Below are 11,577 nucleotides of genomic sequence, written 5' to 3' on the forward strand. Positions count from 1 at the left end.
CCTAATTAGCCAGAAGTCAACTCGGATAAATGCTGCAGATTTTCAGTCAATAATGACATTGGGCGACATGATCATATAAAATACTCGAACACCTGATGAGGAGCCAAATACTACTGTAAACGGATACCTATGAACGTGCATTAATTGGGAATATCGCAATGATGAGAAGAAACAAAAAAATAGTGGTGGGGCACGTATCAGCATTTAACATAAGCGATTCTAAGATATGGATTCATGCAGGCATGGTCTGTGGCAATTGTGGCATTTGCAACATTAAATTTTCTTAGACGTTCTTTGAGGTGATTCATCTTTCTGATGGGAAAGAGAGTTGGGCACACATGGGTGAGTTAACACGCTGCTTCAATGAAATATTCTGAATGCACGTGTTGTCAGTTATTTGCCCCTGTGGACTTGCTTACTGTAAATAAATGAGGGATGATTTGTTTGCGTCTTAGAGATAATGTGGGAAGCTTCGGGAGTACTTCCACTTTTTGAAAGACAATGCACGGTGCAGCGAACGGCCCATTCTTTGCAATTTGCTACCCCATTCTCGCACTTATTGGTGTCCCTGGTAAATAACGTTAACTACAAAATTTTGTTGTTTTTTTTAGCTACGAATGTGTTGCGTCTTTTATTCATGATCAAGCTCATGTTCTTATATGTCTTGAAAAATTTTCAATTATTTGTTAATGTGAGCACGTGGTAATTTATATGGTTGCATTCTATGATATGATACAGTTTAAGGTTAAATTAGAAATTAAAATTACAGGGGTTCTATTAATATTAATCCACTATTTTCAGAGCATTGCGTTTTCGTTTTTAGTGTTGGACAAAAGAATCCCATCGTAATGCAGAAACACGGACTACGACGGGGTTGTGCGATTATTACATTACAATAATTCCACTTGATAGTTGCGAGATCAAATATAATTTAGTTTATTGGCATAGCAATCTACATTTTGATTACTGGATCGATGCAAATATTGCAGTCTAGTATGTTCACAATGGAGATTTTTAATGAGATTTGGGGACTTCCTTTATTCATTCATGGCACGTGGTCGTTGCAGTACTTGATGTTCAACCATTGAATTTCAGAAAGGGTTGAGGAATTGAGTGGAAATGCAATTTTAAAAAATGGATTATGCATTCAAAATGTTACCAATGGAGTATTTTCCGTATGGATTTTGAAATGGGTCAGCCTATTTTACTTGTGTTCGATGTGGTTGACACTGACATCATGAATGTTGGTTGCTTATCTTTGATTTCTATTTGAAATCGTCGGGTTTGACTTGATCCATAGAGGATTGCCTTAAATACGAAGGGGTCTTTCATGAGACCTTAAACAAATGAAGGTCACCATGAGAGACATAAGGATAAAATAGAATACAGTGCACAAAGCTTGAATATTTCATAACATTACAGAGATAATTGGAAATAAGTTGGAACGATGGAGCCATTGAGACATGAAATCGCACAATATATCGTATGGGCAGTGGAAGACATCATCACCACTTTTGGACATATATCAGGAATTCAAGAAATGCAGATTTAGCAATCAGCTGTAACCTCAGTTAATAACAATATATGACATCGTTTGACATGACGAGGATATGTGTTAATTGGAAAGTTAGAAAGTTCCATCGAAATGCTGTTGGATGTAGACATATTTTACATCAGCAAACATAGTGTTGCTGGATGGATGGGACATGGTATGCATCAAAACTTCGCAGCAAATATTTTGCATTTTGCAGATGCTTATTTTGATAGTGAGACGTGAGTATTGGTTCACTGTCAAAGGCGGGGTGGGGGAGGCGTTGAATTTATGAAGGGGTAGTTTGTGTTACTCCATGTGCTGAAAACTAATTAATCCAGCACTGGATGTCAAACATTTATCAACGGATTTGACAAAACCAGAATCTTAAAGGGTAAACTTGAGCAATACATTAGATGATTCAAAAGCTGGTGGCATATGTATCATAACATATCTCTGTCTCTACCTCTCACAGCAAACTTGATAGCAATTGCAATCCTCTCCCGAGGACGGTGTGGACTTTCCCGGTGCATCACCTATTATTTGGTGGCAATAGCAGTGAGTGACTTCATTGTCATCATTACCGCTGTTGTACTGAACCGGATTGGACGCATTTACTTTCGGGACAGTTACCTATCCACCACGCTTGCTTGCAGACTCGGTGCAGTGCTGGTCCACTGCAGCCGGGATGGTTCAGTCTGGTTGACCGTGGCCTTCACTTTCGACCGCTTTGTAGCCATTTGTTGCCAGAGATTGAAGGCCAGATACTGCAAGGAGAAAACTGCATTGTTGGTGATTGGAGTAATCTATGCCATGAGCTGTATCAAGAACATCCCTTTCTACTTCATCTATCAACCTTTGTACACTGTGAATGGAGTGGGCTGGTTTTGTGACGTTCGAGTGATCTTCTATACTTGGCCAATCTGGCAAGTCTATGACTGGTTGGACCACACATTTACACCTTTTCTACCATTCTTGCTTATCCTGCTTCTGAACAACTTGACCGTAAGGCACATCTTAGCAGCCAGCAGAGCACGCAGGAGGCTCTGGGGTGCCGACAATCGTGGTGATATGGAGATGGCCAATCGCAAGAAGTCCATAGTCTTGCTCTTCACAATCTCCATCAGCTTCCTCCTCTTGTGGGCAAGCTATCTCGGGCATTTTCTCTACGTGCGAATTACAGGTGAAGGCTACTTCTCTGGATTTTAATGACCCACGGTATATAATTCGAGAGATGGTTAATATGCTTCAGTTGCTCAGTTCCTGCAACAACGTCTTCATATACGCAATCTCCCAGAACAAGTTCCGAGAGGAGATAAAGAAGGTGCTGGTGTGTGCTTTCAGCACGATCACTGCTGGATTTAAACAGGAAAAATTGAGAAGAGAGAAATGCTAGTCATGTTTCATATCCTGCAGAGCGACTCTGTGCCTAATCAATCTCTTGAAATAGCATGCAGTGTGTGCAAACTCAGCAAATTCAAGGTAGCAAAGCCAATAGTCAAGCAAATTCAGTTTCTTGTTGACTACGCAGAAGGATCCGAAACGTTCAAATGTGATGGAATGTGACGGAAAACCTCGATCTGTGCGTGGCCTCTCAAATTTAAATAAGGCGTCATGATGTTAATATTTCAAAATAGAATGGGAAACGGTCTCCTCAGCTCCTTTACAAAATATTTGTTCGGAACTTTTCACCACTGAAACCAATCTTATTTTTTTTTGTGCTTTTATCAATAATTCTGAATGATTCTGTGCACGTTGTTTTATTACAAGTCCTGCTTAACTTCATAAAAATAATCAATTGTCTGTCAAAATTCTACAGTAAGAAATAGAGCATCTCAGGTAATCGAAACGGTTCGGCGATGGGCTAGAACAGTTGCAACAAGTCATATGGAGAGAGTCGAAAAGATGCGTCATTTCAGCAAACGCCAAATAAATTCATGCCAGTTCCACGTGCAAATATAATACAAAAGAAGACATGTTTTGCATCCTTTACAATTGAAAAATGTTGAGATTATGGTTAAATATGCACCGTAATAAAAATTAAAACAACATACAATCATAAAACTTCGCAGATCAAAAGAAGGCTATGAAACACAATGTGTATAAAGTAGCTCACGAAAGAGCGAATCAGCGAAGCCTATTCTCCCGGCCGATTTTCGGAGCCCTCTGACGTCGTCACTTTCAAACGTCTGTCCAAATATCTTTTGAAACGTCATATGGAATCTGTCTTACACTTTCCTGGACAACACACTCCAAATTCGAATAACTGTATGAGTAAAGAAATCTCTCTTCACCTCACTTCTGGCTCTCTTGTTTACAATATTGATACTTTTACTCCTTTGTTTCTAATGCACCATTTTGTGGAAACAGAATGTCCTTCGTTGCACTGTAAATATTGTGTGTAATATTGAGCTGACCAATAAGGTCATCTTTTAATTTCTCTGCTCCAAGCAGAATAAACCTTTCTAACCTTCCTTCCCAAAGGACATTTTCATTTCTGGAATAATTGGAGGAAATATCCCTTGTCCTCTGTCCAGGTTTATGATATTCTTCTTTCAGTAAGGTACCAGGAACTGAGCCAGAGACCCGGTTCTGACAAATGTTTTTTTTAGAGGTGTAGCAGCACTTCTTCCTTTTCAGCATTTTACCTCACTGATAAATCCAAGGATCCAAAACGACTTCTTAACAACTCTTTAAGCGTTATTGGTTAACTTCAGAGAATGCTTTTTTGTGCTTTGCCAGGACCACACTCTCGACCCTGTTCTCCAGCATCTGCAGAGCTCACTTTCACGTTATTCCAGCCTTAGCCGCTCTCCTGCATTTCTGAATCTCTTCCAAATTTATAGTACAATTAATATTGCAGAATGTATAATATGCCTCCTTTTTCCTCCTTGTATTCCCATCGATATCGTGATATATTCACTCTATCATTACGTAGCCTACAATTATTATTATATGCACATATTTAGTTTCAATCATATTTATCTTTCTTTTGAAATTCTCCCATTCTCATCCAATGATTTATCAACCATAATGCATTACTAATTAGCTTAGTCACGTTCAAAGTTTAGATGCCGAAGATCCAGCCGAGGATCTTAAACATAGCCTGATTTCGACCCACTTCCAAACAATTTTCAGTATTTGCCGTATTCTGATTACTATTTTTCAAATGCTCCGCCATTCTGCTGTTCTCCACATGGCCTGCCTCATTTACTAGAACCAGATTCCGGACAATTCCATGTCTGGTACGACTGGAAATGTACTCTTCCAGAAATGTATACAACGTACTTTGTCGACATTTCTGACTTTCATTGTCCCATACTTTACACTTCTCACAGTCCGCCCTAATGTATGTAAAATCACAAAATATTACAACCCAAATTGCCCAGCGAGTTTCCTTGATCTGCACGCCAATGCTCTCATTTACTTAGTCCCCAATAGTTGAAGATCTCTTGTAAATACCCACAAGCTCACCACTCTCTCTCTGCTTCTGACCTGCAGGCATGCAGGGCAACGGCATCATATGACTGAGATGCGTTCTGTGAAATGCTGCCTCGCTTGTCAACTTCATAATGATTTTGAAGGAGAGTTGTGTTCAACAGGAGGAAGAAAATCCAACAGAAGGTGGCACTGAGAAGAGACTGTTGAGGATTCTGAGAGAGGTTGCCTTGCTCATCATAATTGTGAAAGGCCCCTTGAAGGATCCAGCGACACAAAAGAGTGAAGCCCCAAAATTAGATAACTGTAGTGTTTCCTTCCCTTCCTCCATCCTCGCTGAAACGAGAGAGAGAGAAAGAGAAGACTTTAGAACGACTGATCATATTTAAGGGACAACAGGTCATCAGCATGTTGCATCATCTTGATCTTCCAATATGGCAGAAACTCGGGGAAAGCTCATGATATTTGGGCTATATGAAACGTGTGAGGTTTTGGATTACTAAGGTATCAAGAATGGTCAGATCTGCCTTTAGTGTCAGACAGTTACAGTTCTTGAATAATACGTGGTTGACTTGGAGAATCAACTTTTCGCACTGTGCACCATTCAAGAAAGAGAGAGGTTTCTGGAAGAGTCAACCAGAGGGTTATCACATGACATCGTGATAAGCAGTCAAGGAGCAGTGCAGAGATGGCACGTGAACTGGTGACCATTCGCCAAGGGAATAGAGAAAGCAGGTGCAGGAAACACAGTATCCTTGGTTCTGTGTCACATGTATTATATTTTGGAGTCCGATTTGTTGAGCAACTTGAGTGAGTCTGGGTGATGACGTGAGAGAAAACCACAGTACCGTTGTGTCAAGGATACGCTGAAAAAAAACGGAGCGGCTGGAAGGCAGATTAGTCATGGTGTGTGACACAATCGTTAGAAAGAACTACATTTAGTTTTGCAGCTACATCGCGAGGACGTTATGATGTCCTGTCTCCGGGTGCAAGTGTTTGAATCATAAAGAGAATGATTACATAAGTTAGAGTAAAAAGTCAGTCATTGGGGTACATGTTGGAACCAAAGAGATGGCGATGGACAGCGTGGAGAACATGCAGGAACCGTTCCGTGGATTTAGATGTAGATTGAAATGCAGGAACGAATCCATAGTAGTAATGTGGCAAAAATCTTAGAAATGTTTTGCATGCCACGAGTTTCACCATTTACGCAAAACCCATCAGCATGACTTGAGGGGTGACATACAGTGGAGGAGTTCTGATTTCTCAGAGACTGGAATCATTGTTGCGCAGCACAATGGTCTCCTGAAGAGATGTGCTTCTCCTCATCACAAAGAGTACAAAATTTGTTGGGTGGGATTTAAATTTACAAGGTCGGAGAGTGAGATGGATAATGGGTGGAGATTCGGAAAAAAACATGTGAAGGCAAAAAATGAGAGTGTGGAATGGGGAAGAAGAAGTGATGGAAGTCATGCGTATTGACAGTGCCAAAGAGCTGGGTGTATTGAAATGTACATGAAATCGAGCAGGCAGGTGTGTAAATATTCGTCAAATAAGAAAAAAACTGGGGAGCAAGATCCAGAAATTGCTTTCTGGCTTATGATATTGCTGCATTGAAAGAAAAAAAATCTTGTATAAGTTAAGCAACCTGTGCTCCTGTGCAATATTAAATAAGGCAGGTTCCAGTGCATCCTAAATAGCAAGATCTATTTGCAAAAGTTCAGAATGATGTGCTTTTAATGGCAGTTAATGGAACTTGAAAGGTTTGTATAAACAAGTGGAGTCATATTACAGGAGTTTCTGTTGTACCATGCATCTTTCCTGCTCTCTCAGTGGAGGAATATTTCCGGAAGGAAGTCAAGAACAACTTTAATGAAATAAGACTAGATGAACCATCTTCACAGACATCTTAGTGCACAGATAAGAGTACAAAGAGCCAGAAGAAATGTACGCATTATTTCCCTCTCACAACCACATATATACCCATACATATGAAAACAAACGATCGAATGTAACAACATAATAAGTCAGATGACGCAAACAACCAATTAGAAATGTCATCAGCATGATCATTTACCACAGTTTGTTTTTCTGAATTGACTGTGACTCATGAATGAAACGGAAAAGAATGAACACGTAAACCTATTTGGAGTTATGATTTGGTCGTTTCTCTTGTCAGAAGGACTAAAGTTAAAGGTACACATATTGAATTGTGTTCTCACTAAGATTCAATATATCGCCTCTTTCCTTGAAGAACTGAAGCTGTACACTTACATGTACCCCACTGGGCAATATATTTTTGTAATTTTATGTGGTTTGTTCGACTTAGAACAGATAATGTTTCCTGTACTTTTGCTATCTTGTGTGGGTTTAGGAACTGCTTCTATTATAACGAGAATTCGTTTTTGCACGCAGAACTATGAAAACTGTATTATGCTGTCAGACCACAACGATCCCCTTTAGGAACTATTCATTCTGTGAGGATTATCTTCGCACAATCTCACTCTCTAGGCACATTCCTACCTATTGTTTACTCCTGCATCCCGCCCCCACACTTCCTCTAACATATATATCTTTCCTAACTGCAAACAACTCTGAAGATGGATACTGCACCAGAAGGACAAAGAACAAAGAAACTTACAGCACCGGAACAGGCTCTTCGAAACTGCAAGCCTGCGGGGACCCAGACCCTCTATCTAAACCTGCCGCCTATTTTGTATGGCTCTATTCCCTTTGCTCCCAGACCAGTCATTTGTATGTCCAGGTACATCTCACCGACTGCCTTTATTCTTGTCCTACCACCTCCGCTGGCAACGCATTCCAGGCATCCACCACCCTCTCTGTGAATAACCTTCCCCTTACATATCCCCTAAACACTTCCCATCTCACTGTGAACTCGAAACCCCAGGAACTCCCTGAATGTTAAGTCTGGTTCTTTTTCCATAGAAGGTACATGAGATGCAGAACCTTTCCAGTAACACACTTCAAGATTACTTAATGAAAAGTGTGATGAAGCACAGGTGGATTGGTTGGGCCGGGAGAAATTGAAATAAACAAGTGTATAATTTCTCTTGCTTTTGTAGGTGAGCATTATTAAACAATGGGTCAAACTCACAGTCTAGGAACGGAAGGGCAAATAATAACAAAATCAGAGAGTTTTGCAGGACAGAAGGGCACCATGTGATCATCTGCACCCATTCCAGAAAGAGCTCCCCAGGTAGTACCACTGTCCAGCGCTGGCTCGGTCGTCCCCTATCTTCATCCCTTTAAAACATATATTCAACTTTCTTTTGAAACATTCTATGTATCCTGGCTTCAACACTCTCCCAACCAATGCATTACAACTCAGACAATCTCTCTGTGTAATGACATTTCTCTTAAACAATAGACAATAGGTGCAGGAGTAGTCCATTCTGCCCTTCGAGCCTGCACCACCATTCAATATGATCATGGCTGATAATCCTTAATCAGTGTCCTGTTCCTGCCTTATCTCCATAACCCTTGATTCCACAATCCTTGAGAGCTCTATCCAACTCTTTTTTAAATGAATCCAGAGACTGGGCCATCACTGCACTCCGGGGAAGAGCATTCCACACACCCACCATTCTCTGTGTGAAGAAGTTTCTCCTCATCTCTGTCCTAAATGGTCTACACCGTATTTTTAAGCAGTGTCCTCTTGTTCGGAACTCACCCATCAGCGGAAACATGATTCCTGCCTCCAGAGTGTCCAATCCTTTAATAATCTTATATGTCTCAATCATATCCCCTCTCGGTCTTCTAAACTCAAGGTATACAAGCCCAGTCGCTCCAGTCTTTCAGTGTAAGGTAATCACGCCATTCCAGGAATTGACCTCGTGAACCTCCGCTGCACTGCCTCAACAGCCAGAATGTCTTTCCTCAAATTTGGAGACCAGAACTGCACACAGTACTCCAGGTGTGGTCTCACCAGGGCCGTGTACAGCTGCAGAAGAACCTCTTTGCTTCAATACTCAAACCTTCTTTTTATGAAGGCCAGGATGCTATTAGCCTTCTTCACTACCTGCTGTACCTGCATGCTTACCTTCATTGACTGGTGTACAAGAACACCCAGATCTCTCTGTACTGCCCCTTTACTTAAATTGATTCCATTTCGGTAGTAATCTGCCTTCTTGTTCTTGCCACCAAAGTGGACAACCGTACATTTATCAAACATTAAACTGCATCTGCCATGCATCTGACCACTCACCTAACTTGTCGAGGTCCTAAAATCCTCATCACATTTCATCCTGACACCCAGCTTAGTAACATCAGCAAATTTGCTCAAGTTATTACCAATACCATCTTCTATATCATTATCATATATTGTAAAAAGCTGCGGTCCTAGTACTGATCCCTGATGTACCCCACTGGCCACTGCCTGTCATTCCAAAAATGAGCCGTTTATCACTACGCTTTGTTTCCTATCAGCCAAACAACTTTCCATCCAAGTTAGTACTTTGCCCCCAATACCATGCGCCCTAATTTTGCTCACTAACCTCTTATGTGGGACTTTATCAAAAGCTTTCTGAAAGTCCAGGTACACCTCTTCTACTGGATCTCCCTCGTCCATCTTCAGAGTTACATCCACAAAAAATTCCAGAAGATTCGTCAAGCATGATTTTCCCTTCATAAATCCATGCTGACTCTGACCTATCCTGTTACTACTATCCAGATGTGTCGTAATTTCATCTTTTATAATAGACTCCAGCATCTTTCCCACCACTGAGGTCAGACTAACTGGTCTATAATTTCCTACTTTCTCTCTCCCACCGTTTTTATAAAGTGGTATAAAATGAGCCACCCTCCAATCTGCAGGAACTGATACCAAATCTATCGAACTGTGGAAAATAATCACCAACGCATCCACGATTTCTCGAGCCACCTCCTTCGGTACCCTGGGATGTAGACCATCAGGCCCCGGGGACTTATCAACCTTCAGTCCTAACAGTCTCTCCAACACCAATTCCTGGCAAATATAAATTCCCTTAAGTTCAGGTCCTTCAGCTACTGTTACCTCAGGGAGATTGCTTGTGTGTTCCCCAGTGAACACAGATCTGAAGTACCAATTCAATTCTTCTGCCATTTCTGTTTTCCCTTAATATATTCCCCTGTTTCTGTCTTGAAGGGCCCAATTTTAGTCTTAACCATTTTTCTGCCTTTCACATACCTAAAATAACTTTTACTATGCTCCTTTATATTATTGGCCAGTTTACCTTCGTACCTCTTTTTTTCTCTGCTATTTCCTTCTTAGTAATCCTCTTTCCTTCTTTAAAATCTTCTCAGTCCTTCGTTTTCCCACTTATCTTTGCTATGTTATACTTTTTCTCTTTTAACTTTATATGTTTCTTAACTTCCCTCGTCAGCCAAGGCCACCCATGCCTCCTCCTCGGATCTTTATTCCTTTTTTGGAATGAACTGATCCTGAAACTTTTGTATTATACATAGAAATACCCGCCATTGTTTCTCCACTGCCACCCCTGCTAAGATATTGCACCATTGAACTTTGGCCAGCTCCTCTTCACCTCATTCCTCGTTGTCTCACTAACAATATTGAAGTTACGACTACACGTCACTGACATATTAATTAATCGAAATAAAATATGCTTTTTACACGATTAAAATCATACAGAATTTTAATTACGTCATTGGGATCACCTCCTTATCTTCTCAGCTTCTAGAAAAACATGACCAGTGTCTCCAATTTTTCCTTGTATCTAAACACTTTTTTCTGGTACGATTGTACGTAATCTCCTTTGCACTCTTTCCAGGGCCTAAATTGGCGCCATAATTGAAAAAGATACTCTACACGTGGACTCATCAATGATTTTTAGCGACGTGGCATCATTATTTACTTGTTGTTTTCCTCCAGATCCCTGTTTAAAACCTCGAACATCCTACAAGTCTTCTGAAATAATGTTTCAAATTATCTGTTCACCTTCAGAGAATTATGTGGAATGAACCCTCATTCTGTCCCACCCTGTGCTAATCTCAAAAGTGTGCTTTTGAGTCCGAATTTGTCTTTATATGTTTCTGACACCAAACTGTAGTACCTCACAGATTTCTGCATTAAATGTCATCTGACAGGTAACTGATCATTTGAACAAATTTTCAAAGTCCGTCTTAAGTCTCTCAGCATCGTCCTCACAATTCACAACTCTCACTGGCGTCGTATCATCTTTAACTGTAGATCAATAAGTAACTCCAAATCAGAGAAAAGCAAGATCCCCACAGTTTGCAAGGGAACACCATTTTCAACTCATGTTCAATGTGAGAAATGACCAGCTGTTACTATCATCTGTTTCATTTCCTTTCGCCAACATCGACTGCATGCTGCCAGAGACACACCAATCCTAAGCATTCCTCCTTTGGTAATTAACCTGTTATGAGGAACCGTATCAAAACATTTAGGAAAGTCCAAATGTACAGCATCCATAGCGTTATCGTGATCTGCTACTTGCATCACCTCGTCAATGAAATGAACCAAACTTTTCAGACATGAACTGCTTTTCGCAATGCTATGCTTGACTGTCTGGAATTACTTGTTTTCTCTACTTGTATATATACCTTATCCCGTGTTACGTCTGCGATTA

General features: G+C 40.6%; 1 pseudogene; it reads left to right on the plus strand.

Moving 5' to 3' along the window:
- The first annotated feature begins 501 nt into the window (after positions 1-501).
- Positions 502-2,927, plus strand: LOC148147061 (galanin receptor 2a-like; annotated as a pseudogene).
- Positions 2,928-11,577: the final 8,650 nt, after the last annotated feature.

Source organism: Chiloscyllium plagiosum, unplaced genomic scaffold, assembly GCF_037043375.1.
Source record: "Chiloscyllium plagiosum isolate Xiang-an unplaced genomic scaffold, Cpla_swu_hap1 HiC_scaffold_18, whole genome shotgun sequence".
Classification (NCBI taxonomy): Eukaryota; Metazoa; Chordata; class Chondrichthyes; order Orectolobiformes; family Hemiscylliidae; genus Chiloscyllium; species Chiloscyllium plagiosum.